The sequence below is a fragment of the Maylandia zebra genome, linkage group LG2 (genome assembly GCF_041146795.1).
Source record: "Maylandia zebra isolate NMK-2024a linkage group LG2, Mzebra_GT3a, whole genome shotgun sequence".
Lineage (NCBI taxonomy): Eukaryota > Metazoa > Chordata > Actinopteri > Cichliformes > Cichlidae > Maylandia > Maylandia zebra.
In genome coordinates this window covers 11,426,273-11,452,535 of record NC_135168.1, presented here as the reverse complement: position 1 = coordinate 11,452,535, position 26,263 = coordinate 11,426,273, and positions in this window count along the sequence as shown.

The following is a 26,263-nucleotide window of genomic DNA, read 5'->3' as shown; positions in this document are numbered from 1 at the left end:
ACTACGGACGCTCGTTAGCAACAACGCCGGTAAAACCATCGCGTGGTTCCACCGTCCGCTTCTTTATTTTCCACATAAACCTTTCACAATAAAGCTCAAGATCCTATTGAGACTTTTCAAAATAAAACGAATCACATGAAAGAGCATGCAGAGAGTTTAGGGATGAAAAGCCAAAAAGAGCCGTCAGGGGCTAAAACATGAATGTTACAACAGGCTTTTCCCCGCAGCACGCCGTGTGATAAATACTCACAAAGACTCACAAACGTGTCGTTTCATGCGTCGGTCAAACACTCGACGCCCAGCTGGAAACACTTCAGGGAAGTTCATCTGCCCGAGATTCAGAAAATCGCCATAAACGCTCCATATTCACCTTTACATGGAATATAAAGGGAAAAGAAGAAACACAGTGCTGTGTCAGCGTTAGACATATAGCTATATCCTTGCTTTTAATACATTTGAAGGTGGGTGGGAGAGGTGCTTCTCCGCGTAGTCTACGGTCTCTTTGGGATCGGTAAAGCTTTTCCTCACATCACCATGGGTCACTAACAGCTTTGCAGGGTATAGCAGTCTGTACCTGACGCCGGTCATCCCACGTAGTCTTCCTCTCATATTTGCAAATGCGGCTCTGCGTTTCCAACAGAGGGAGGGAAATCTGGGAGGATGTTTATTTTAAAAACCCTTATACATCAGGTTCTTGTTCTCTGCAGCTTTCAGCAGAATTTCCTCACCAATGTGGTAGTAGTGCAATCTCAAGATGATGGGCCGAGGAAGATGACTTTGTTTGGGACGCTGGCGATTCGCTCTATGTGCTCGATCGATGAGTGGCTTCTCCTCGAGAGATAGCGCATCCGCCAACAGGTGTGAACCAACTCAGTCATCTTGGGTCCCTCTGTGCCTTCTGGTATTCCTGCAGTTCTTAAATGATTCCTCCTGGAGTGCCTCAAGAGCTCCACATCTCTCATCTAACTTCTTTACCTCCGCAGACAAACGCTCCACAGTGGCCTGGAGAGTGGCGATGGTGTCAGAGTGGTTCGAGGCACAGTCCTGCAGTTCAGTCAAAGTGTTATCATGCCTGGCCACGTCGCTTTTTATGTCCGAAATTGAGGGCTGGATGCTCTGGTTCAAGGATGATATCTCGCCTCCTATGGTGGTAGAAATCTCTAATATGCAAGTGTCCAGTGCTAGTTAGTTAGTTCTAGTTCTAGTGGTTAGTGGGGCTTTATTTGATGATTCTAGTGTGTGTTACATTGTTGTCATATTGTTGAGTCGCAGAGCTGTACAGTGTTACAGTTTCTGTAGAGTCTGGTATAAGGAACTCAGATCCCTCTGTGAATAATGTTCACTGAAACTGATCTGTAGTTAATGAACTAGTCAGGATTTACACTAGAGAATGTTTCTGCCATTACATGGCCTGTATTTGTAGAGCGCTTTACTCAATTCAATTCAATTCAATTTTATTTATATAGCGCCAAATCACAACAAAAGTCGCCTCAAGGCACTTCATAGATACAGAGAAAAACCCAACAATCATATGACCCCCTATGAGCAAGCACTTTGGCGACAGTGGGAAGGAAAAACTCCCTTTTAACAGGAAGAAACCTCCGGCAGAACCAGGCTCAGGGAGGGGCGGCCATCTGCTGCGACCGGTTGGGGTGAGAGAAGGAAGACAGGATAAAGACATGCTGTGGAAGAGAGACAGAGGTTAATAACAGATATGATTCAATGCAGAGAGGTCTATTAATACATAGTGAGTGAGAAAGGTGACTGGAAAGGAAAAACTCAATGCATCATGGGAATCCCCCGGCAGCCTACATCTATTGCAGCATAACTAAGGGAGGATTCAGGGTCACCTGGTCCAGCCCTAACTATATGCTTTAGAAAAAAGGAAAGTTTTAAGCCTAATCTTAAAAGTAGAGATAGTGTCTGTCTCCCGAATCCAAACTGGAAGCTGGTTCCACAGAAGAGGGGCCTGAAAACTGAAGGCTCTCCCTCCCATTCTACTTTTAAATACTCTAGGAACAACAAGTAGGCCTGCAGAGCGAGAGCGGAGCGCTCTAATAGGGTGATATGGTACTACAAGGTCATTAAGATAAGATGGGGCCTGATTATTTAAGACCTTGTATGTGAGGAGCAGGATTTTGAATTCAATTCTGGATTTAACAGGAAGCCAATGAAGGGAAGCCAAAACAGGAGAAATATGCTCTCTCTTTCTAGTCCCTGTCAGGACTCTTGCTGTAGCATTTTGGATTAGCTGAAGGCTTTTCAGTGAGTTTTTTGGACATCCTGATAATAATGAATTACAGTAGTCCAGCCTGGAAGTAATAAATGCATGAACTAGTTTTTCAGCGTCACTCTGAGACAGGATATTTCTAATTTTAGAGATGTTGCGCAAATGGAAGAAAGCAGTCTTACATATTTGTTTAATATGTGCGTTGAAGGACATGTCCTGGTCAAAAATGACTCCAAGGTTCCTCACCGCGTTACTGGAGGCCAAGGTAATGCCATCCAGAGTAAGAATCTGATTAGATACCATATTTCTAAGATTTTCAGGGCCGAGTACAATAACCTCAGTTTTATCTGAATTAAGAAGCAGAAAGTTAGCGGCCATCCAGGTCTTTATGTCTTTAAGACATTCCTGCAGTTTAACTAATTGGTGTGTGTTATCTGGCTTCATGGACAGATAGAGCTGGGTGTCATCTGCATAGCAGTGAAAATGTATGCTATGTCTTCTAATGATACTGCCTAAGGGAAGCATGTATAATGTAAACAGAATTGGTCCTAGCACTGAACCCTGTGGAACTCCATAATTAACCTCAGTGTGTGAAGAGGACTCTCCATTTACATGCACAAACTGGAGTCTATTAGATAGATATGATACAAACCACTGCAGCGCAGTACTTGTAATACCTACAGCATGTTCTAATCGCTCTAATAGGATATTATGATCAACAGTATCGAACGCTGCACTGAGGTCTAGCAGGACAAGCACAGAGATGAGTCCACTGTCAGAGGCCATAAGAAGATCATTTGTAACCTTCACTAAAGCTGTTTCTGTGCTGTGCTGAGCTCTGAAACCTGACTGAAACTCTTCAAATAAACCATTCCTCTGCAGATGATCTGTTAGCTGTTTGACAACTACTCTTTCAAGGATTTTTGATATGAAAGGAAGGTTGGAGATTGGCCTATAATTAGCTAAGACTGCTGGGTCTAGAGATGGCTTTTTGAGTAAAGGTTTAACTACAGCCAGCTTGAAGGCCTGTGGTACATAGCCGATTATTAGAGATAGGTTGATCATATTTAAGATCGAAGAATTAATTAATGGCAGGACTTCTTTGAGCAGTTTTGTAGGAATGGGGTCTAAAAGACACGTTGATGGTTTGGAGGAAGTAATTATTGAAGTTAACTCAGACAGATCAATTGGAGAAAAAGAGTCTAACTTAATATCAATGGTACTAAGAGTAGCTGTAGATAATATTACATCTGTGGGATGATTATTGGTAATTTTTTCTCTAATGATAAAAATTTTATTTGTGAAGAAGTTCATGAAGTCATTACTAGTTAACGTTAAAGGGATGGTTGGCTCAAAAGAGCTCTGACTTTTTGTCAGCCTGGCTACAGTGCTGAAGAGAAACCTAGGGTTGTTCTTATTTTCTTCAATCAGTGATGAATAGTAAGATGTTCTGGCTTTGCGGAGGGCTTTCTTATAAAGCAGCAAACTATTTCTCCAGGCTAAATGATGATCCTCTAGATTTGTGACACGCCATTTCCTCTCCAGATTACAAGTCATCTGCTTTAGGGTACGTGTTTCAGAATTATACCACGGAGTCAGGTACTTCTGATTTGAGGCCTTAGTTTTCACAGGAGCTACAGTATCCAGAGTCGTACGTAGTGAGGAGGTGAAATTATTAACAAGATAATCGACCTCTGTTGGGGTAGCGTTCAGATAGCTGCTTTGCTCTGTGTTGGTACAGGGCATTGGAGATGATAACAGTGGGTGGATTATATTCTTAAACTTAGTTACAGTGCTTTCAGAAAGACATCTACTTTGATAAAGTCTACTCTTCACCGCTGTGTAATCAATTATTGTAAAAGTAAATGTTATCAGGAAATGATCAGACAGGAGAGGGTTTTCAGGAAACACTGTTAAATGTTCAGGTTCGATGCCATATGTTAAAACAAGATCTAGAGTGTGATTAAAGTGGTGGGTGGGTTCTTTTACATTTTGAGAGAAACCAATTGAGTCTAATAACAGATTAAATGCCATGTTGAGGCTGTCATTTTTAGCATCTACATGGATGTTAAAATCACCCACAATAATTATTTTATCTGAGCTCAGAACTAAATTAGATATAAAGTCTGAGAAATCAGACAGAAACTCTGTGTAAGGCCCAGGTGGACGATAGATGATAGCAAGTAAGACTGGTTTCTGAGTTTCACTCGTCCCTAAGGACCCCAAAGTGCTTTACACATCCAGTCATCCACCCATTCACACACTGGTGATGGCAAGCTTGTAGCCACAGCCACCCTGGGGCACACCGACAGAGGCGAGGCTGCCGGACACTGGCGCCACCGGGCCCTCTGACCACCACCAGTAGGCAACGGGTGAAGTGTCTCGCCCAAGGACACAACGACCGAGACTGTCCAAGCCGGGGCTCGAACCGGCAACCTTCCGATTACAAGACGAGCTGCCAACTCTTGAGCCACGATCGGCCCACATATTGTTGTCTTTTGTTGCAGACACCAAGTGTTGAGATCCTGTCTCAACCTCCTACATTCTTCCAGCAGGTTACACATTATTTTTTGTATTTGGAATCAAATATATGTGTCAGTTGGGCCTAGTGCAGGGGTCAGCAACCTTTAACACCCAAAGAGCCTTTTGGACCCGGTTTCCACGCAAAGGGTCAGGGTTCGGGAAAACACTGGGAGCCGCAAATACTTTGTGACATCTAAAATGAAGATAACACTGTGTATATTGTTTTTACCTTTATGCTTTGTGTGAACAACTACAGTGTGTTGCTTATGAAATCCATGAAGTGCTACAGAGAAAATTACATTTGATTTATGTAATGAACACATTTTGAGCTCTTAAAGAAATATAACAAAGGAAAGCTGAACTACAATGATCCATGTAGCAAACACAAACTGTTATATCGCCTTTGGGCTTTTGGAGCCTTGACCTGACTTTTAAAAAATAATTGGAAAAAAGCTCTATGCTGCTACAAAATGAAAAATAGATATTTGCAAAATTCTGCCCAAGTATGTATTTTACCTGGTTACTGCGTGTGGTGGGCGTGGTCTGCAGCGCCGCTGCAGGGGAGGCGGACGCACCTGAGCGGCACCCGCAATCACGCCTTAACGTCTGTGCTCTCTCTGCTGTTGTTGGTGTGTGTCGGGCTGTGAGCTGCAAAGCTACAGCCGGCTGTGTGCGCACAGCAACCGTGTGTGTAAAGTGGTCAATAAAGAGATGCTGAAAAACGCGTTCATGCAAACATCGTCGGGTCTGCCGTGATATGTTTACAACGGGACTTCTGCTCCTGAACCTCTGCGCACAGCGTCTGCAGGTCGGGGCTGTACGAAGTCACTTTATCTCTACAGGACTGTAAGCTGTCGTCTGTGAGGCGTGAGCGTGTTTGTTTGAACACAGTTCACGGTGGAGAACAGCTGCTGACATAATGTGGATCCCAAGATCCATAACTGGCCTACCTGGGGCTGAAAGTCTCCATAAATGCAGGCGTTTCGGCGGCTACACCGGCTTCCACGAGTGTGACGCTTATTTTGAGAAAATAATAGAATATAAATGTATTTTTATATTTCAATATCACAATAATCTTCCAATGTAGAACTACAAGTTAAAAAAGAAGTAACATAAATCAAATCCACTTCAGCTAAATACTTCTCATTTATTTCCATCTTACATGCTGTGACTGCAGCCATTCCCACATCTCTGTGAATGGGACTCATGGACATGGATCAGTGGTTGTTGATCAATGGTCCTGAGAATCTGCATAATTAAGATGAAGGAACGGAGCTCCCAGCCCATCGTTCCTGCAGCTGCTTTCAGTCTTTATGCAAATGTCCTGTTTGTAAGACTGAAACCTGCAGCTGAGACTGAAGACGTCACCTGATGATGACGACACGTTTCTCCCACAAAACGCTGCGTCCAGATGAACAGAAGCAACAGACTCACTTTCCTGGATGATTGAGATGCATCAAGACTTCATTGTGTGTTACTTCTCATTCAGCACAGACACATTATTCCTGTTAGGTCATGTCAGCTGTCACTCAGTACAAGCACAACTGTGAACAACACAAACTTCTCTTCAATGTGTCACAGAAACACTAAGTGTGAGAGCCTGTATGACACACAGGACAGACTGTAAGCTCTGCTGGCTGCACAGCACTTTGTAGCAGTTTTCCAACATGTCCTCCACCCGTGATGTCAGTGGTGGGACCCCAGTCACAGCACTCAGCACCACCTCCTTTAAATGGATTTTATAGCAGTTCCTCCCGTTACTCGGTGCAACGCTTCTTAAATGTGTTTTTGCAGGATAAAACACAGCAGGTGGTGTAGAGAGGACGTCAGCTGACGGAGCAGAGGGAGGCAGACTGTGGATAAATGACAGAGTGAGAGGAGAGCAACCATGACAGAAGCACAGGTGTGGCAGATAGAAGTGGCTTTATAGACACTTATTGTCAGTCCTCGTGCATGCTGTGGAAATAAGTGTCTGTGTCATGAGGTGACATGTGAGCTTATCTTTGGTCAATAAAGCTGAACGACCAGTTTTCACTTTGCTTGTTACGCTTGTTTAGTGACGTCTGGGTTTCTGTGGAGCCCGAATTTTGATGAGTTCTGGTGAAATCATCTGAGATCATCTGAGCATCGGTGAAGAGTCAGCAGAGAAAGTGTGGGACAGAAGTTTGCTTTGGACACATGGACTGAAATCAAAAAGTAACAAACAGGATTTCCAATGGACAGTATGGAGAAGTGAAAGTACACAAAGGCTGTGCTGGAACACGTGTGTTACACTTTTTGACAGCTGAGAACAAAACACAATATTTTGCATCATCTCTGCAGTGTCTCTTCTTTCCTCTGCTGTTGTGCTTTTAGCTCCAAACTGTTTCAAATGGTTTGTCAGCAAGCTGACCTCTGACCTCTGCAGTACTAACTCCTGACCCGTACAAAGAGCGGGCGTTTCTGACCTTTGACCTGCAGCTGTATGTCTCTCAGTCTCAGTTCTTCTCTCCGTCACTGATGGAGCAGGTGTAGTTGCTGCTGACAGTCAGTCGTTTGTTTTCTCAGAGTGAGGCTGAAGTCTGAACTGTTCAGAGCATCAGGTCTCATCAACGTGCGCTGCTGTAACGCCGCTTTGTCCTCTGAGATCACCAGGTATGAAACCTGAGTGCTGACAGAGCAGCATGTTCCCCCTCATTCACCTCCACCACCACAGCCAAGGCATGCTGGGAAACTGAGGACACACAGACGGAGAACTGAAGTGTCTGCTGTGTGTTCATCTCAGAGTCCTCACAGGTGACACATTAGCTCCAGAACACCAAGCCAGGTGTTTGAAGCCTGACAGGGATTCTTCCCATCCAGAGGGAGGATTTAGCTGCACAACAATGAACATTAGTGTGTAGTTTAGAAACACAGACTGTGCCTGCACTGCATCTAGTGAAGAAAAGTGTTACTGCCAGAGAACGAGGCTCCTTTAAAGCAGCTGATATTAAGGTTGAAAAATCAACAATAAGCTGATGTAATCAACGTTTCACAAAATGGTCAGCAGCTAAAATCTGGAGCCGTTCTTTGGTGGTAATTAACAGTTTGTTCTTGTTAGCTAATTATGTAATTAAAGGTAGCAGCAGAAGCCTTGTGTTGAAAGCCCATTCACTCACACATTCACACAGTATGTGTGTGCCTGTGTTACACTGTGGACATCCCTTCTGTTGGAGCGCCATCTTGTGGCAGGTTTAAGAAATGTTCTTCTTGTAAATCCAAACTGATGCACCTCCATAGCAGACTGTGGAGGCTTTCAGTGACATGAAGACTTGATTTATACTGTCATATTCTCCTGTTACACAAAGCACAGCACGCTGAACATGGATGAACTGAAACTCCCAGCATCTGACTGAGGAAAAGCACAAATCATTCTCACACTGACTCCTGCTTGATTTTAGATTTGCTTTCAAATCCTCACACTTTCATATGAAGCACTAAATGGGCTCCAGACTGTTTATCTCAGCTTCCTGTCAAACACACTGCTGCTCACACCGAGGCTCAGTTTACTCCTCCAGCCTGGCTTAACCTGCTGTCTGTTAAAAACAGTCCCACACTCCTCTGTTTAATCCTTCTGATCAGACTCTTTGATTTTGTATTGTTTTTACCTGAAGTTGTGTTTTTGACATGGTTCTGTCTGTGAAATAAAGCTCACACACACACTGCTACAGTCCTTCATACACTTAGAAACGAAGCTGCTCCTTTCCTCAGTGCTGACACATAAAGAAGAGTTGCTTTTATATCCAACACGTCTCTGTTCCAGAAAACAGCTTCAGCAGCCTCTGAGTCTGAACTTGGAGTTGGTTATAAGCCACAGGCCTGTGTGCACAGCAATGAGGAAATATAATGCAGTAAGTGAAACATGGATGTGTGGAACAGATTATCCCAAAGGTTGATTCTGTTCATCTGGACGTTCTCAGTGAAACATTTGGTCTCTCGGTCAGGTGACTCCTTTAGTCTCAGCTGACTGCAGGTTTCCAAACCTTTGTCACTGGATCACTCACTTCATCTCCAACGTGTCCCTGACACAGACAGCTGGAGCCGTTACAGCAAAATCATTGATCATCGTTTTTAGAACATTAGCTGGTGTTGGTGGGCAGGCTAGCAGTGCTAATTGTTAGCACTAGTTCTGCTGCTCTCCCTTTGTCTCTGTTATTGTTGGTCTTTTGTGAACAATAGAAAGTGTCTTCATGAGACTGTTGCCTAATGTTCAAATGTAGATAACACCACCTGCACCAACCTGTTACACAGCACAACCCTCTGGTGTAGCTTTGGCTGGAGCACATATTGGCAGCTCCAGTGACATCACCACTCCATGGTGACATCATCTCTACAGACTGTGGCTGTTACATATCCTCACCTGGTAATAATAAGACTGTCCTCAGCTGCACACAGCTCCAAGATGAACAAACTGAAGTAAATACAAATTAGAGTTACGATAGATTGAAATCTTGTAATCAGAGCTAATTCTTAGTGAAACTCTCACAACATCATATCCTGATCCTGGGTTAGTGTCTCGGTCTCAGATCACAACATCAGCACAGGCTTGGCTTGGGTGAGGTATTGAGTGGTTCTTGTCCATGACAGCTGCAGGTACAGTGCCATCAGCCATGCTGCACCACATGTCTGCCCAGGAACATTAGTGTGGCTGAGTCTCATGTAAACATTGTGCTAAAGTGGTGGGAAAGTGGCTGCAAGCTGGCTGCACTGTGTCCAATACTCTCAGTATGATATCCACAAACCTCCGAGTGTCACAGAGTGGGCCTGTGCTCAGCTCACTGTGCCCCATTCAATTCTACTTGCATAGTTTTACAAGTAAAATTAAAAGTTGCTCAATGATAAGTTATTGTAGTAACAACTAAGTCCATGGTCATTATTTGTTAATAGTAGCTTAAAGCTTCTGCACCAATCATGGAGCAGCAGGTTTAGAGCATGTGGATCTACAAAAGTAAGTCCCAGTAAGATGGGCTGAGCCTTACATACTAGAAGAAACATGTCATTCCCAGCAGATGAAGCGCCCTTTAAAGCAGGATCTCACTTTAAACCTAAAGAACTTGCTATGAGCATGCAGTGCATTCATGGTTATTATTCATACGATTGTGGGGAGCTAATAAAGTGCAACTATCACATTACATTTTATTATTAAATTGTTGTTAACAATCCCTTCACTTCTGCTTCTCTAATTCATGGTTGCAGGATGGCTGACAGCTTCCATTAGGCAGGAGGTAATGTCCATTCTGGCCACAGTGCAACCCACAATGTGTAACTGACACTATTATATTGCATTATGTCACATTGTTACATCTTTTTAATAAATGATGACAGTCAGCTGAATTTGCTGCCCCCTTGGTGGAGGACATCAGGATCAGCAGCTCCATCACAAACACCACAGAAGAAGAACAACACTGGATCAGATTATCTGGACGTGTTTGACAGGGACAGTGTTCATGTTCATGGACATCAGGACAAAAACAGACGATGGAAACCTGCCAGATTTGAGCTAAACTGCTCGTTTCCATGTGTAGTCCCTGGGAGGTCACATGACCAACAAAGACACACAAGCTGTGTCCCAAAACGTCGGCTGCATCCTCCGGAGGCCGCATTTGAAGGCCGATGACGTCACAGCCAGGCGACGAAGGCTGTCCCGATTCCTCGACTCCTTCAAATGCGTCCTTCATTCCCCCGAGTTTGAAGGATGGGTCGGGTGTGTCCTTCGTGGCCCACCATATCCCAGAATTCATAGCGCGGCCCAGCCAAATTTCAGCTGCCAACAATGGCGGCCGCTACTAAGTTTTAAAATTTAATGAGGGAGTACTACTTACTTACAATGAATTCCTTACACTATATAATTTTCCCGTCAGTGTTGGGGAATTCTCAATGGTGCTTGGTGCCATACCCTCAGGGACTTTAATGTTATATAAAAACACTGACAGCTCAATATCTGCCTCAGTCACTCTCCCTGATCCAGCTGAGTCAGCAGTGGGAAAAATCTGCTTTTCACAGGAACTTGGTAACAGCAATAAGAGAATACGTAGTTTATTCCAAGAAGATATCATGTCTCTCCCATATATAGAATATCTTACTGGAACCGACATGTTCCAGATATCACCTGGAAGACAGTCTGGATGATCCCATAAATATCTAATTGTGAACAAGGTGAAGGAAATCTCATAAAATTCTTCATAAATGTGACCCAGCCAGTCACTATATGGTAACATTTAAAAGAGACATAAATACTAATTGAACTTTCTGTGGGGATCATCCAGAAACTGTGGCACATCTCTTTTGGTTCCTCTACACAGAGATTCTGGAAGAATTTAGCAGTTTTGTTATTGTCCATATTTTAAGGGAGTTTTCTTTACGATGGGAAAATGTTTTATTCTGTTTCTTTAAGTTCCCCAGGAAGAATGATAAATGTTTTTTATAAAAAAATTTGTTAATACTTTTAGCTATTTTATATCCATAAATGTAAGTTTATTAATAAAACACCATATTTCTGCCTTTTTATAAGGATATGAATTGTACATACAATCAATTTCAGACTCAACCAACAAAAAGCCTCTCAGAACAATATTTATATGTTGATTTTTTTCGCCTACTCATATCATCATTTTTTTACTCCTGGTTCTGTATGTTCATGTTCTGTTCTTTTGTAAACTTCATCTGTTTGTATGTTGTATACTCATTGTGTTTCAATAAAGTTCGATTTAAAAAAGGTACATTCTAAACGAAGCTTCAGACGTCACTGATCACGTGACTCTGGCCAAACGAATCAAGCCTCGACACGGTGCTTCTGAAGCAGCGCGTTGATCTTTCTGACACACGCACCGGAGCGTCAGCTTCAAGCGGACCATCACTACGTCTCACATCTAAAGGTGTCAAGGTAACTTTGAACTGAGTTCAGTCAATCTGGAGTTTTTCCAAGTTTTCTGTTGCTCTCTGTGAGAGAAGAGCGTTAAAGGCGGGGCTCTCCAGAGTCCAGCAAAACAGGAAACCACAGCTGGGTGTGTGTAAGTGTGCAAACCAATAGAATGCATCGTGGTGGGGGGGGGGCATCACGGGCAAGAAAAAAATAAAATAATCGGTCGTACCCATGCTTCCCCGACGTCATGCCAGCGCATATTGGGAAATTCGTAGGCACCGATCGGTTTTCTATCAGCCATTTGCTGGGAGTAAGGGCGCCCTCCGTTTGCGAGGTGCGCCTGCTGCTGGCGGCACAGGGAGGAGAGGGCGGGGCGGCGGGGAGTCTCTGGCTGGCTGGAGCGGCATCTAATAACCAACTCGCAAAACAAAATAAAAACAACAAACAGATATTATGATACAGACTTATAATCTGCACCCATGTTTTTTCTAAATTCTATAAAGTGAGCGCGAGAGCCCTCGGTGCGCCTGCGCGCTGCTGAAGTCAAAGTAAACTTTATTGTCATCTCCGCTACAGACAGTCCAGCATATAGAGAGACGAGACGACGAGGCTGCAGTTACAGCGGTGCAAGTAAACAAACAATAAATATAAGAAGAGTAAGAAAATAAATCTACACTTTAGGACTCGGGGTAAAGGATCAATAACAATTTAAATTTATAATTTACAGTTTGATGATTTAAAGTCTCACACAACCCGTCAAAAGGGGCGGGGCCGGCTGCTTCCAAGTAGAGCGCATTTCATTTATAATGATGTAAATCCAAGCCCATCATGGATTCACGATCTGAATCCTGGGTTGTGTGAAATCCCAGAAATCAACCTTAGACAAAGTGAATCTGTGAACTAAGGTGTAGGTCTGTTAGGCAGGGCCGTGCAGAGAGGTTTAAAGGGGCGGGTGCTCAAAGTTAAAAAGGGGCACATTGAACCAGGCTGAATAACAACAACACACGTTCATCAAGAATCTAATATGGGCAACAAGGCAAAGCAAACGTAGCCGATGCTTTACCTGATGGGTACAATGTTGCTGTTGAGGGGTTGCTGTGGATAGTGCTGGAGGGCAGGCAGGGCTGGACTGGGACAAAAAATCGGCCCGGGCATTTTGACTGGAGACCAACCCACCAAAAATGTGACGTCATTCATGGATAAAACCGCAAAGGATTCTGGGAACTTTTGGCAAGCGGTACTAGCGCATGCAGGCTTTCAATTGAACTCAGTTACACAGCGATAAAAAGAAACACAAAAAATGGCAAGAAGCTGCTGTATTATTAACTGCAATAGCCGGTGTTGTGCCAAAAAGTGATTGTCTGCCAAAAACTGATTTCCGGTATTTGCAAAGAAACTGATTGCTCGTATTTAAATTGCTATAAGTAACTTGTTGGGCTATAATATGTGAAACATATGTCAAATGCATCCCTCATGGATGACATAAAGTCATACTGAGCTACAAACAACATTAGTGTAACAAGGTAGAAGCCGCAATCAGTCTTTGGCAGTGACTTTTATATAACCTTTATTTATGCCGTAAAAAAAATCTAATTAACATTAAAAATGTATTTTTTAAGAAGTAGTTGGACAGCAGAAATGGCTCAAATATTACAATTATTTTTCCACTGCTAATTAATTACCGTTGAGCTCAAAGGTTATATTAATACACGGTTAACGAATGTGTATTTATGACGACGATTTGTGAGACGAACAAAGGTAAACTTACCTTTGTTCGTACGATGGTCTTTCGGTGCATTTCAAGGTCCTGCACCCATCCGTCGGTAAACTGTACCTGGGCTTGTTGCAGTGAGCTGAAGTTACTAAACTTCATGAGTGTATGCACTCACTCCAAGAACCGTATAATTATAAATCTGAGCGTGGTGAAAGTTGGGCAGCACGCTAACGTCTTTTGTCCCTCTGTGTGCTCGTAAGGGTCTGACCCTTTCACTCCTTTGATTTTTCCTCGTATCTTTTCTTTGTCTTTCGTCGAGTCTGTCTTTGTACGGACCGGCATTGTTCTCCGTCGTTTTGTACATTCCTTTTTTGTGCGGCACAGAAAAAACAAGAAGGTATTGGAACCGGAGAATGAACGTTTTGTGGTGCTGCAATTGCAAATGCTTGTATTTGATGCGGTACTTGGATTGTTTTGCCAGGAGTTCCCGGCATGCAATGCGCAAAGTCACGTGGTCTGTCAATCGCTATAGGAAAAACCATAAAGCCTTTGCATGAAAACAACTGCTTTGATGTACACTGCCTTGTTGGTATATATGTATCAATCTGATAAAGTTAAACCTACACCATTCTCCCTATTCGGGATTTTAAACAGTACATAGCGGAAACAAAAAGACTGCTTGGTAGAGTTAACCTCCTGAACTATCTACAACACATGGTAGAAACCTGAAATTAAGACCAAGAACACTAGAGGTGAGACATGATCATTAATTAATATTAAAATTAATAAATGACAGATTTAGAGATATTTTCATAAAGTATTTATTTACCAAAACAATAGAAAACAGCATGGTAGCACAATATATTTTGTTAACACAGCAACCTTTAAATATGAAAGGAGACAGAGAAAGAAAGGTGAGAAAGAAGAATAAGAATAACACTTAATTGAGTTTTTGATGGCATTTTACACACAGTACTAATACAGTATCTAGAAAATATGGGAAAATACTGGCATCATATACAGTACTTACTTCTGAAGAAATTATATGCGACCCTGAAAAACAGGACACAAGTGAAAGGACAAAGAACTGTGAATGGCAATTGATGGACTTGCTCAGATGATCACAGTACTGGCATCTTTATTCCAGAAAGGAATTAGAGAAATCATATACACTAGTACTTACGTTGATGAACTTAAAAAGTTGAATGGTCTCGAACCTCTTAAACAAACAATGTATGATCAGACCCTGACAAACAGGACAGAAAGGAATAAAGATTAGATGAATATTAAAATCTATAAAGGACAGATTATGATTGAATTGTATCACCAAAGACTATTCACTCATCAATAAAAGGTCACCTACAACACTTCCACAGCAGCAACACTGAACATATCTTAAGACATGGAAACCTTTATGAAGTGAAAGGACAGACAGTGAAGGTTGAGAAAGAATTGTACTTAATAGATTTTTTCAGACGATGACAGTACTGGTATGCTTACTCTAGAAAAATGGTTGAATCATATTCCATATAGTACTTACTTAAAATGAACACACTTCAGTCCTCCTAAAATGACTGACAGCATCTGAAATGAAACAATGACAGATTAAGACTGTAAGAATATATGTTTATAAATGCCTAATACTCCAATCTCATATTTATTCTGTCTATTAAGATGGACAAATTCTAAGCATTTACCAATCACTTGACTTGTTTGAAGTGAAGGTAGATACTAAACGTATTCATTTAGGCAATTTAGGAGCTTTCTCAGCAGGTCACTCTTCTCAGCTACCCTGTCAATGACCATGTCAGAGTCCAATGACATGAGAATGTCCTTTTCAGTGGCCATCAGCATAAACATCTCCAGCTTGTTTGCAGACAGGCTGCTTCGGAGTCTGCTTTTAATGAAGTTGAGTGTAGAGAACGTTCTTTCACAGGCAACCTGAGTGAGGGAGAGGGTCAGCAGGTACTTGTATGCCAGCCCAAGGAGACGATAGGCATCAGACAGCATGTTGAACCGCCTGAGTATTTGATAGCAGCACAGTGGGCAATTTTTGCAAGAACCACAGCTTTCGGTCACAATTTCACTTTCTTCGTCCCATTCTTCAGATCTGTCCTTTGCTGTTCTGGTCGTGTACTCATCTACATGTGATGTCTTAAGCCTTTCCCACTGTTCAGCAAAACGTTTCAGTTCTGACTGAAGGTTATTAACTGTAGCCCTGCTGTCAAATTTAAGTAGACAGGCGCTGAGGTTCTGAAATGGAAGAGAAACTGTTCTGACCTGGCTAAACTTCCTGGGGTCCAACCATGCCAAATCGGCAAGAAGAGGGCCATGTATGACAAATCGTCTGTGGATTGCTTCAATAACTGTGTCCAGGATGATGTTGTGCACTTTCACCTCATATGATTTCTCAGCATTGATTTGCAACTCATCTTCAGGCATCTCTCCGGCCATGCCTTTTCTCCTTTTGGCTCTCTTTTTAGGTAGTTCAGCCTCCACTTCCATGTCTGTGTTGTTCACCCTCTCCTCTAGTTTTTGATTTGTCTGTTTCACAAATGTGTCTGCAGCTGTCTTCACAGTTGGAAAGTTCCTGGCAATACTTTTGAGGCCATCTTGTGTGGCAGTCACCATATGATGGGCAGAGAGAATGTCCATCCCCTTTGACTGGAGGTACTTTGACAGAGGAGTTGTTGCTCAAACACTCTAAGAAATATCTGTGCTGTTAACACAGTTTCATGCTTCAAGAGACACTCTTTAAAGCCTCGTGCTTTGGCACGAACAGCTGGCTTTTCTTTTTCCCTCTTTTCAATGGCTTCCATCGTCAGCACTACATCAACGAAGAGGCCATCATCTGGTTTTCCAAAATGTCCAAAGATTTTCTGGAGGGCATCATGCTTGGCCCACCACCGTGTCTCACCTATTGGACTGAGGCGTCTGTGTCTTGTGTTTTCGGTTTGTTTCTCCCACAGATTAACCTTGTGATGGGACTCCTTGATGAACACAGCTATGTCATTAAGTAAATTAAAGAGTGATCCACTTTCAATGACACTTTGTGTTGTGTCAGCAATCACAAGATTAAGTATGTGTGCATAGCACCACACATGCACATGAGTTGGAGACTGGGCAGTCATAAGTGCTGAAAAGCCTTTGTACTGGCCCTGCATATTTGAAGCACCATCTGTTGCATTCCCAATGCACATGGCCTTGTCTAGATTCAGATGCTCTAAAACTCCGGAAAGCAAGTTTACAAAGTACTGCCCCGTGGATGCTTCGCACCTCACTATGGAGACAAGCCTCTCCTGCACAGACTCAGTAACATACCTGATGATTACTGAACACTGATCATAACCTGTGATGTCTTGGGTTGTGTCTAGCTGAACAGAAAACATCCCAGCTTTCTGGACATCACTGGCGATGCTCTCTTGAAGGAGATGGCCAAGTGCATCAATCACTGAGTTGACAGTTGTTTTGGAGAGTAGGGTGATGAGAGATCCTCTACCTCTTGATCCACTGGTCTGATGCAACTTCTTGCTTTTTTTCAATGCAGTCATTCAAATGTTCTCCAAGGCACATATCATACTTGCCTAATAACACAATTAGTTCCAGAAAGTTACCATGATCGATGGTGTTATCACCTAAAGTGTATGCAGCCTCATTCTCCACATGCCTATAGCTGAGTCCCCTCTTCCCAAGTACTTTGATCACATCCACTATACGCTCTAAAACTTGCCGTCTCTTTTTCACTTGTGCTCTGTGAGCTGACAACTGACTGCCAGCAAACAAGCTCCTGATGTTGCCTTTTGAGCACCTTAAGAAAAAAGCTTCAGCACAGGTCTGGTGTGTATTGCTCTTTTCATGCTCCTCTGTGCGCAGATGTATATGTCGCCAGTCACTCATGCCTGTTATAAATGTGCTGGTGTCAGTCAGCCTTGCAAATGCCAGACACACAAAGCAGAACAATAAATGGCGTTCTTTGCAATAAGTAAGCCACTTCCTGTTGGTGCCATCTTTACAGCTGAACACCCTCATCACAACTGCACTGCTACTGTTCTGCTGTGGGTGGTAATCTAAGAAGGCCTGTAATATGGCAGGTTCAGGGCGAGCAAAGTAATCGATGCCCTGGCTCTCACTCTCTTGCTCTTCCATCTCTCTCTCTTGCTCCATCTCTCTCTCCTGCTCTTCCATCTCTCTCTCCTGCTCTTCCATCTCTCTCTCTTGCTCTTCCATCTCTCTCTCCTGCTCTTCCATCTCTCTCTCCTGCTTTTCCATCTCTCTCTCCTGCTTTTCCATCTCTCTCTCTTGCTCTTCCATCTCTCTCTCTCCTGCTCTTCCATCTCTCTCTCTTGCTCTTCCATCTCTCTCTCTTGCTCTTCCATCTCTCTCTCTCTCTTGCTCTTCCATCTCTCTCTCCTGTTTTTCCATCTCTCTCTCTTGCTCTTCCATCTCTCTCTCTCTTGCTCCATCTCTCTCTCTTGCTCTTCCATCTCTCCCTCTCTTGCTCTTCCATCTCTCTCTCCTGCTCTTCCATCTCTCTCTCTTGCTCTTCCATCTCTCTCTCCTGCTCTTCCATCTCTCTCTCTCTCTCTTGCTCTTCCATCTCTCTCTCTCTTGCTCTTCCATCTCTCTCTCCTGTTTTTCCATCTCTCTCTCTTGCTCTTCCATCTCTCTCTCTCTTGCTCCATCTCTCTCTCTTGCTCTTCCATCTCTCTCTCTTGCTCTTCCATCTCTCTCTCTTGCTCTTCCATCTCTCTCTCCTGCTCTTCCATCTCTCTCTCTCTCTCTTGCTCTTCCATCTCTCTCTCTCTTGCTCTTCCATCTCTCTCTCCTGTTTTTCCATCTCTCTCTCTTGCTCTTCCATCTCTCTCTCTCTTGCTCCATCTCTCTCTCTTGCTCTTCCATCTCTCTCTCTCTTGCTCCATCTCTCTCTCTTGCTCTTCCATCTCTCTCTCTTGCCCTTCCATCTCTCTCTCTTGCCCTTCCATCTCTCTCTCTCGCTCTTCCATCTCTCTCTCCTGCTCTTCCATATCTCTCTCTCCTGCTCTTCCATCTCTCTCTCTTGCCCTTCCATCTCTCTCTCTCTCTTGCTCTTCCATCTCTCTCTGCTGCTCTTCTGTCTCCTCTGTCACAGACTTCTCCACTTTTGATGAGAAATCAGCTGGTGCAACATGTAAGGATTGGCACAATTTGTTAAGACTTTGAGAAGTTTGAGAAACTAACCTTAAGCATAAAATAAAATTTACTATCAGTAACTTCATAGCACCCGCCCAGCAGTATATAAACTCCGTCATGCTAGTTACGCTGTACGAGTTATTCTAAGCGACTGTATAAAGTCACCACAACGAAAACAAACTACAACTAAAATTAGTTTCTATCTGACACAGATAGACAGCAGGTCATAACTTCTTACCTGAAGTTCAGTTCCTCTGCCACTATGACCGGCGGCCGCCTCGGGTCTCTCCTCCTCCTGCCTCCCCTTTCCTTCATCCACCTGCTGGCCTCCACCACTTGCTGATCTTGCTAAATCTATGGAAGCTATGCCATAGCTACCACCAAACAATTCAGTAATTTTCACACATTTGGCAGCGTCTGCCTGAAGGGCTTGTTTCTTTTTGGCCCTAATTTTTTCGGCACCTCCTTTCCTTTTTTTGTTCTCCATTTTCTTTAGTTCGTCTATAAGATTGCTAAACATGGGGGAGGGTGCATCCGACCTCCTCGGCTGTAATTGGTCCAGCCCAGAGTCGATCATGACCAATTGGCCAATCCAACACCTTTCATTGTTTATACCCTTCCCAAAAAAAAAACAAAAACAAAAAAAAAACAAACGGTCGGCCCATAAAAACAAAAAATCGCCAGCGGCCCACCGGGCAAGTGTGTATGCCCGATGGCCAGTCCAGCTATGAGGGCAGGGCTGTGTTGGTCTGAGACTGTAGACATTAAAAAGTCCACAGGAGAGATGGTAGCTGATTAAACAAGTGTCATGAGATAATAACTAAATGCAAAGATTGGTGACAGCGCTTGGAACCATAAGGCAACAAAAAACTGTGAGAAATAATTTAGGCTCTGCCTGTGAATCACTCTTTGCTTCTCTTCTTCCTTCCATCCCATCATTTCATATATCACTCTGCACTTGCTGTCTATGTGAGAACAAGGCACAACTTGCTATTGCAATAAACTATAATCTAATTATCCACACCTAACAACTCTTACACTTAATCTAAAATAAAATGATGACAGAAAAATGTTATAGCCCTGCCTTTAGTAGCCTCACACAGCTCCTGCTGTTTCCTCCTCATGTCCTTACCAGCCATGTCTGCACAATGTTATATCATGAGGAATATTTTTTTTAAAAATCCATCTAAATAAAACACACACATGCACGCACACACAGTGACACTTTAGACCTTCTTCAGAATACTGTATATACTATGGGCATCATGGTGCTGATCCAGAATCCTTACATTATTATTTATTACTAGAGCTACAATAATAAAGCAAAGAGGAGGGGGAAGTAATAAATATGAAATAATGTCATTATGATGATTCCATTTGTTTCACTATCCACTCTGTGCAGAGGCAAAGCTTATTACATCTTTAAACTGTAGAGATACAATCATTTTACTGCTGTAAAATCCAAATTTTGTCTCATTTAAAATATAAATCTAATATAATCTGCTTCTTAATGTATGTTCTTTAAAATACAGCTTGTGTGTATAATATATTATAATTATAATAATGCATAATTATGTGACCATGCATATTAGATCGTTTTTTAGTGAAATATAATCCCTCCAGAAAGGCAGGAAAAGCCCGGAAACTTGCTTTAAAACTAAATATGTTCCCTAAAACGGTGACAGAGCTACAGACCCATGACAGCCTTACACAGGTAGCCAGCAGCTGTGACCAGCACTACCTGTGCAGTTAATAAAAGCACAGGTAATGTTTGTCGCGCTGTTGCACACACAGCACGCTCGTTTGTTTCAGTTCGTCAGTAGCAACAAGACAGCTTACCAACGTGTACGTAATAAGCTAATACTCCTGTGTGCTACACACTACAGTGTGCGCTGTACACCTACTTACTGGTTTTGTCGCATCAGTCTGTGTCTCTGAGTTAACTTGTGTTTCTCCTACAGCTCCGGACCGCAACAAATGCGCGTGCTCTTTGTGAGCTCGTTCCCGGCTCGTAACCAGCGCGTTCTGCCGTCAAGGGCGATCATTGGTTAAATGTGATCATGTGACTGATGCAAGCCAGATCCTTTTATTTAGCAAAACTGTGATTAATAGTTAAATATTATTGTTGAGGGGCACAGACAGGACTCCGCACGCGCACACACACACACACACACACACACACACATTAAAAAAACAATAATAATAATTTAAAAAAAAAAGTTGCCTCAACAAAAGGGCACCTTGGGCACCATCAGGAAAGGGGCGGGTGCTCAAGCCCCTCTAGCCCCCCCCTCTGTACGTTCCTGCTGTTAGGTTAATTGTGCTGATCCTCGGGTTGGGGGATTTGTGTTTGTACTGGAGCGCAAAATTCAAACCAATGGAAGATGGACAACAAAAGTTCAAAGCCATCAGGTGCTCAGGTTAGAAAAAAGAGAAAAGATGCAGGTAAGCAGACGTGTGATTGGATAATGGCAGCTCATCCTGAACCAATCAGACTAAACTCCAAACAATACATTATGTTACAGATTTTAATATTAATTAGTCATTGTTACTTGTTGATTTGTCCTTTTCTCATTGTGTGACGAATTATGACGACTGTTTGGTAGCTGTTATTGTCTCTCTCTCTCTCTTCATGTGTGTTTCTCTGGTGAAACAATAGTTTTGTGTTAATGTTAGGGCTGCACGATTTTGCATAAAATGAGAATCACGATTTTTTGGCTTAGAATTGAGATCATGATTCTCTCATAACAACAAATAAACATAAAACAACAAATGTCTCACGTTTTGTTGTTGCAGCAAAATGTTGTCTTGCTTGAAATTTGTCTAGGGTGTTGATCGTTTTCCTAAATCCCTCGTTTTGCACAGTGTTGATGGGAGCCATATTGTAGGAGCCATATTGTCAATCCTCAAGGATTGACGTACGCACGATGTAGTTATAAAACAGGGTTTATTCTGGTCTTGGCAACCCGTGAGAACTGCTCACGGACAAAACAATAAAACAAAAACATCACATCAAAATGCGCTCTTGTACATAGTGTCAATCAATCAAAAAAATCCTTAATTACAGAAAATAAACCATTTAAAATACACAAACCTCGTGAACTGACATCCAGGAGGTGCTAAATAGAGCTTTATGGCCTTATTGCCTTATCTTCCATCTTCTTCGTCAATTATTTTCACTCTTTAAACAATATTTTCTCCATGTGTGGAGCTAACTGTGAGTTGCAGCATGCAGACACCATGTGTGCTAGCAAAAGAAAAGTGGCTGGGTGGAGACCCAAACAGCAAAGCTGTACCCTACACAGTTCACCACCAGAGGGTGCAAAGGAACAAAATCCAGACATACAGCTTAACAAATATCAAATGCAACAAACATCAAATGCAAAAGACCGTTACACTCCCACCAATCACTTGTGATTAAAAAGAATAAAGTATTGCCTATGAACTAATTGAACGGCTTTTGAATGAACTATCGTGAATTATCCTTTAAGCAGAGTGCGGTGGAGAATCGTCTTCCGCTTCCATCAGAATGACTGTCTTCTGAATGGGTCTTTCCAGGTGCACAGGTTTGGAGTTACGTTTTCCTGCTCTATCCAGGGTTGGATCACTCAGCAGCAATTTCACCTTCCTCACTTTTCCATCCTTTCCAGGATACACTTCAATGATCCTTGCCAACTTCCACTGGTTGCGTGGAGTTATCTCATCCTTCAGGAGGACAACATCATTGATCTTAGCATTTCTGTGCTCTTTGGTCCACTTCTGTCTTCCTTGAAGATTTAACAAATACTCCTTTTTCCACCTTGTCTAGAAAGTGTTGGCAAGTAGTTGAACACGACGCCACCTCTTACGGAGATAAAGATCTTCTTTCACAAACCTTCCTGGAGGTGGAGAGATGATTGTGGACTTCATGGTTAGTATGTGATTCGGTGTTAAAGGTTCTGGGTTTGATGGATCACATAGTTGGTCAGTAGTCAATGGTCTGCTATTAATCACTGCCATGACTTCATACAGGAATGTCCTCAGAGAGGAGCTGTCGAGTTGTTTGGCTGATTGTTCCAGAATGGACATGAGAACACTTCTTATGGTGCGAATTTGTCTTTCCCAGACACAACCCATATGACTAGATGCTGGGGTGTACATGAGAAACTCACAGTCCAGTTTCTCTAGCTTGGCTTGATCCATTTCCTTAAATGCTCCAATAAACTCATTTCTAGTGCCGACAAAATTCGTGCCTTGATCACATCTTATCTGACGAACTGTACCTCTGATGGCCATGAATGCACGTAATGAGTTGATGAGGGAGTCTGTAGAGAGATCGTCAAGCATTTCAAGATGCACTGCTCTGGAGCACATGCAAGTGATTAGCAAGCCATAACGCTTTAGCTCCTTGCGGCCTTCTTTGACATAAAAAGGACCAAAGCAGTCCATCCCACAGTAGGTGAATGGCGGTGTGGTCTCCATCCGATCCTCTGGGAGGTCTGCCATCTTCTGCTGCTCTGTGCGCCTTCTGAACCTTCTGCATTTTACACATTTATAGATGTAAGATGACACGATCTTGCTGCATCCAAGAATCCAGAATCCGTTAGCTCGAAGTTTGAGCAAAGGCTGTTTCTTGAACCATCTTTATGATTGTTAACTCTGCTTCCTTTCTCTCTTGTTACACTACTGATGTTGTGTGATCTACTCTTGTGATCCTTTGCTTCTTTCACATAGCGCTTGAGTCTAGCAACTGCCTTAATCATCCTCGACCAGTCGGAAAACTTGTGTAAGCGATCTAACAGTGACCTTTGTTCCTCCCCTTGTATCTTGTGGACTTGAACCTTCTTAACCTCCGGGTCACTGGTTGATAACTCTCCCACCTTAATTTCCCCACTGGGTATGATCTTCTGCCAAAGGAGGTCTGGGCCTTTGAACCAGTTTGATGCTACAAGTTGTTCTGCTGTGAGACCTCTTGAGGCGTGGTCTGCCGGATTATCTTCGGAAGTTACATACCTCCATTGGGTTGAATCTGTGCTTTGTTTGATGCGTTCCACTCGGTTTGCAACAAACACATGAAATCTTCTGGCTTCATTGCTGACATATCCGAGTACCACCTTCGAGTCAGTCCAATACCTTTCTTCTGAAATTTCCATTTCCAATTCCTTTTTCAGCATGTCACCAGTGCGCACAGCAACAACGGCCGCCGACAACTCAAGCCGAGGTATAGTTGTGACTTTGGTTGGTGGAACTCTTGATCTTCCCATCACCAATGAGCAGTGGACTTCACCAGTTGTGCTTACTGCTCTGAGGTAAGTGCACATTCCATATCCAGATGCACTTGCATCAGAAAAATGATGAAGTTCGTAGTGCTGTGCCTTGAAGGTCGAAGGAATGTAGCATCTGTGAACCTTTACGTCTGCAAGGTTTCCCAGGTCACGCAACCAATACTCCCACTGAGGTCGAAGTCTGTCAGGTAAGTTATCATCCTGGCTGAGTTTATCTCGACACATTTGTTGCAAAATCTGCTTTCCCAGCAGAATGAAAGGTGACACAAACCCAAGTGGATCGAACACAGAGGCGACTGTGGCCAATACTCCTCTTCTGGTGAGTGGTTTGTCCTTAACAACTACTCTGAACTGAAATTGATCTGATGCCACACACCATTGTACGCCAAGTGCTCTTTCCATGTGTACTTCACCGAGTGCCATATCTAGCTCTTTGGGAGCTGCAGCGCATTCTTCTTTCGGAAGCGAAGCTAGAACTTTGGTGCTGTTTGAGATGAACTTGTGCAACCGAAGTTTGCCCATGCTGCAGAGTTTGCGTGCTTCATTAACCAGCTGTATTCCCTGATCTTCAGTGTCAACACTTGCTAGTCCGTCATCAACATAGAAGTTGGTTTTGATGAACTTGATGGTTTCTTCATTAAAACTTCCTTCCCCTTCAGCTGCAAGATGCTTGAGGCCATAGTTGGCACAACCTGGAGAAGATGCTGCTCCAAATAGGTGTACCTTCATCCTGTAGACAGTGAATGGAGTTTCAAGGTCACCGTTCTCCCACCACAAGAACCGTAGGTAATCTTGGTCACAAGCATGCACATGGAATTGGTGGAACATGCGTTCGATGTCACACATGAAAGCCACTGGGCCTCTTCGGAAGCGACACAAGACTCCGAGCAAGGTGTTTGTTAGCTCTGGACCAGTGAGGAGATGGTCATTTAAGGAAGCGCCTTGGAACTTGGCAGAGGCATCAAAGACGACACGAATCTTTCCGGGTTTTTGTGGATGATACACACCATGATGTGGGATGTACCAAACTGGTGTCTTGTCAATGTCTTGCTCTGTGACCTTTTCAGCATCTCCATGGGCTAAGATGTCATTCATGAATTTCTTATAGTCCATGTAGTACTGCTTGTTACTCTTGAGCCTTTTTTCTAAACATTTGAGGTGATGAATAGCACATACCTTGTTGTTTGGCAGGTTCGGCCTTTCACTCTTAAATGGGAGTGGCATTTCAAAATGACCATCCTCCTTGTGCCTAATGCCGGCCTTCATCTTTGTTAAAAATTTGAGATCTTCTTGAGAGACCTTTGTGTCTTCTGGTGCTTTCTCAACAAAGTCAGACTTCAACATCTTTAGGACCTCTGTGGGAGAGATCATTTCCTTTATTTGAGTTCTGTAGACATAGTGAACCTTGTTGGTGAGATTTAAAGAGGGATTAATGTCAGGCACCACTTCCCTCACAATGACTTGGTGACTTATTCCGAAGGCGTCTCCATAATCGAGACATGGATTGCCATAACCCACAATACTCCATCCCAGATCAGTTCTTTGCAAAAACGGCTGATTTTCCTTTCCAGACACAACCTCACAAGGAACAAGTGCTTGGGGGCAGTTGTACCCAATCAGCAGACCAACATCACAGCTTTGTAGTGGAGCGATCTCACTTGCAATGCAGTCAAGATGAGACCATGCCTTAGCTGTTGCAGGCGATGGAATGTGATCTCGGTTTGCGGGAATAAAGTCTCTGGCATACGTCACTGGTAGGGAAATGGTCTTATTTGAGTAGAACCCTCTGACTTGTAGACCTGAGAACTTGCGACAGGACACAACTGTGTTTCTTGAAGACATAGTAGTGAGCTTTAGCTGAGTCGATTCACCTTTGATATGCAGAGCTTGTGCCGTTTCTTCAAGAATAAAGGTCGTATCGCTCTGTGTATCAAGGAGCGCGTACACAAGAATTTCATGCGCTGGCTCACCTTTGGTTGACACCCATACTGGAATAATGGAAGATGTGTGAGTGTCGTCAACATTCTGTGTGACTCTGTTAGAAGTCGCTTCACTTGTTGTTGGTGTGACACTGTTGTCTTGTGAGACATCTGCGTCCGTTTGTCTTGTCCTGTCACTGTTCTTGTGTGGATTTCTCCTTGTTCTGTCTTCCTTCGTGCGATTGTCATGAAGACATGTTGGATGTCTTTTATTACATGTGTCACAGGTTTCTCTCCCTTCGCAATCCTTGGAGCGATGACCAGAGTTCAGACAGCCAAAACATAACTTCTTGTCTTGAACAAACTTTAGTCTCTCAACAATGCTCTCATTTATGAACCTTCTACACTTAAGTAGGCTGTGACTCGACCTTTCACAGTACACACAACTAGCACTAACAGTCCTTTCATTTGAGTTAGTTGCTAGCACCTTTGCTCCATTGCCTCTGTTCCTTGTTGTTTTTGCCCCTTCAGTTTCACTTGGCTTCAGAGCAAAGAGAGATGTTA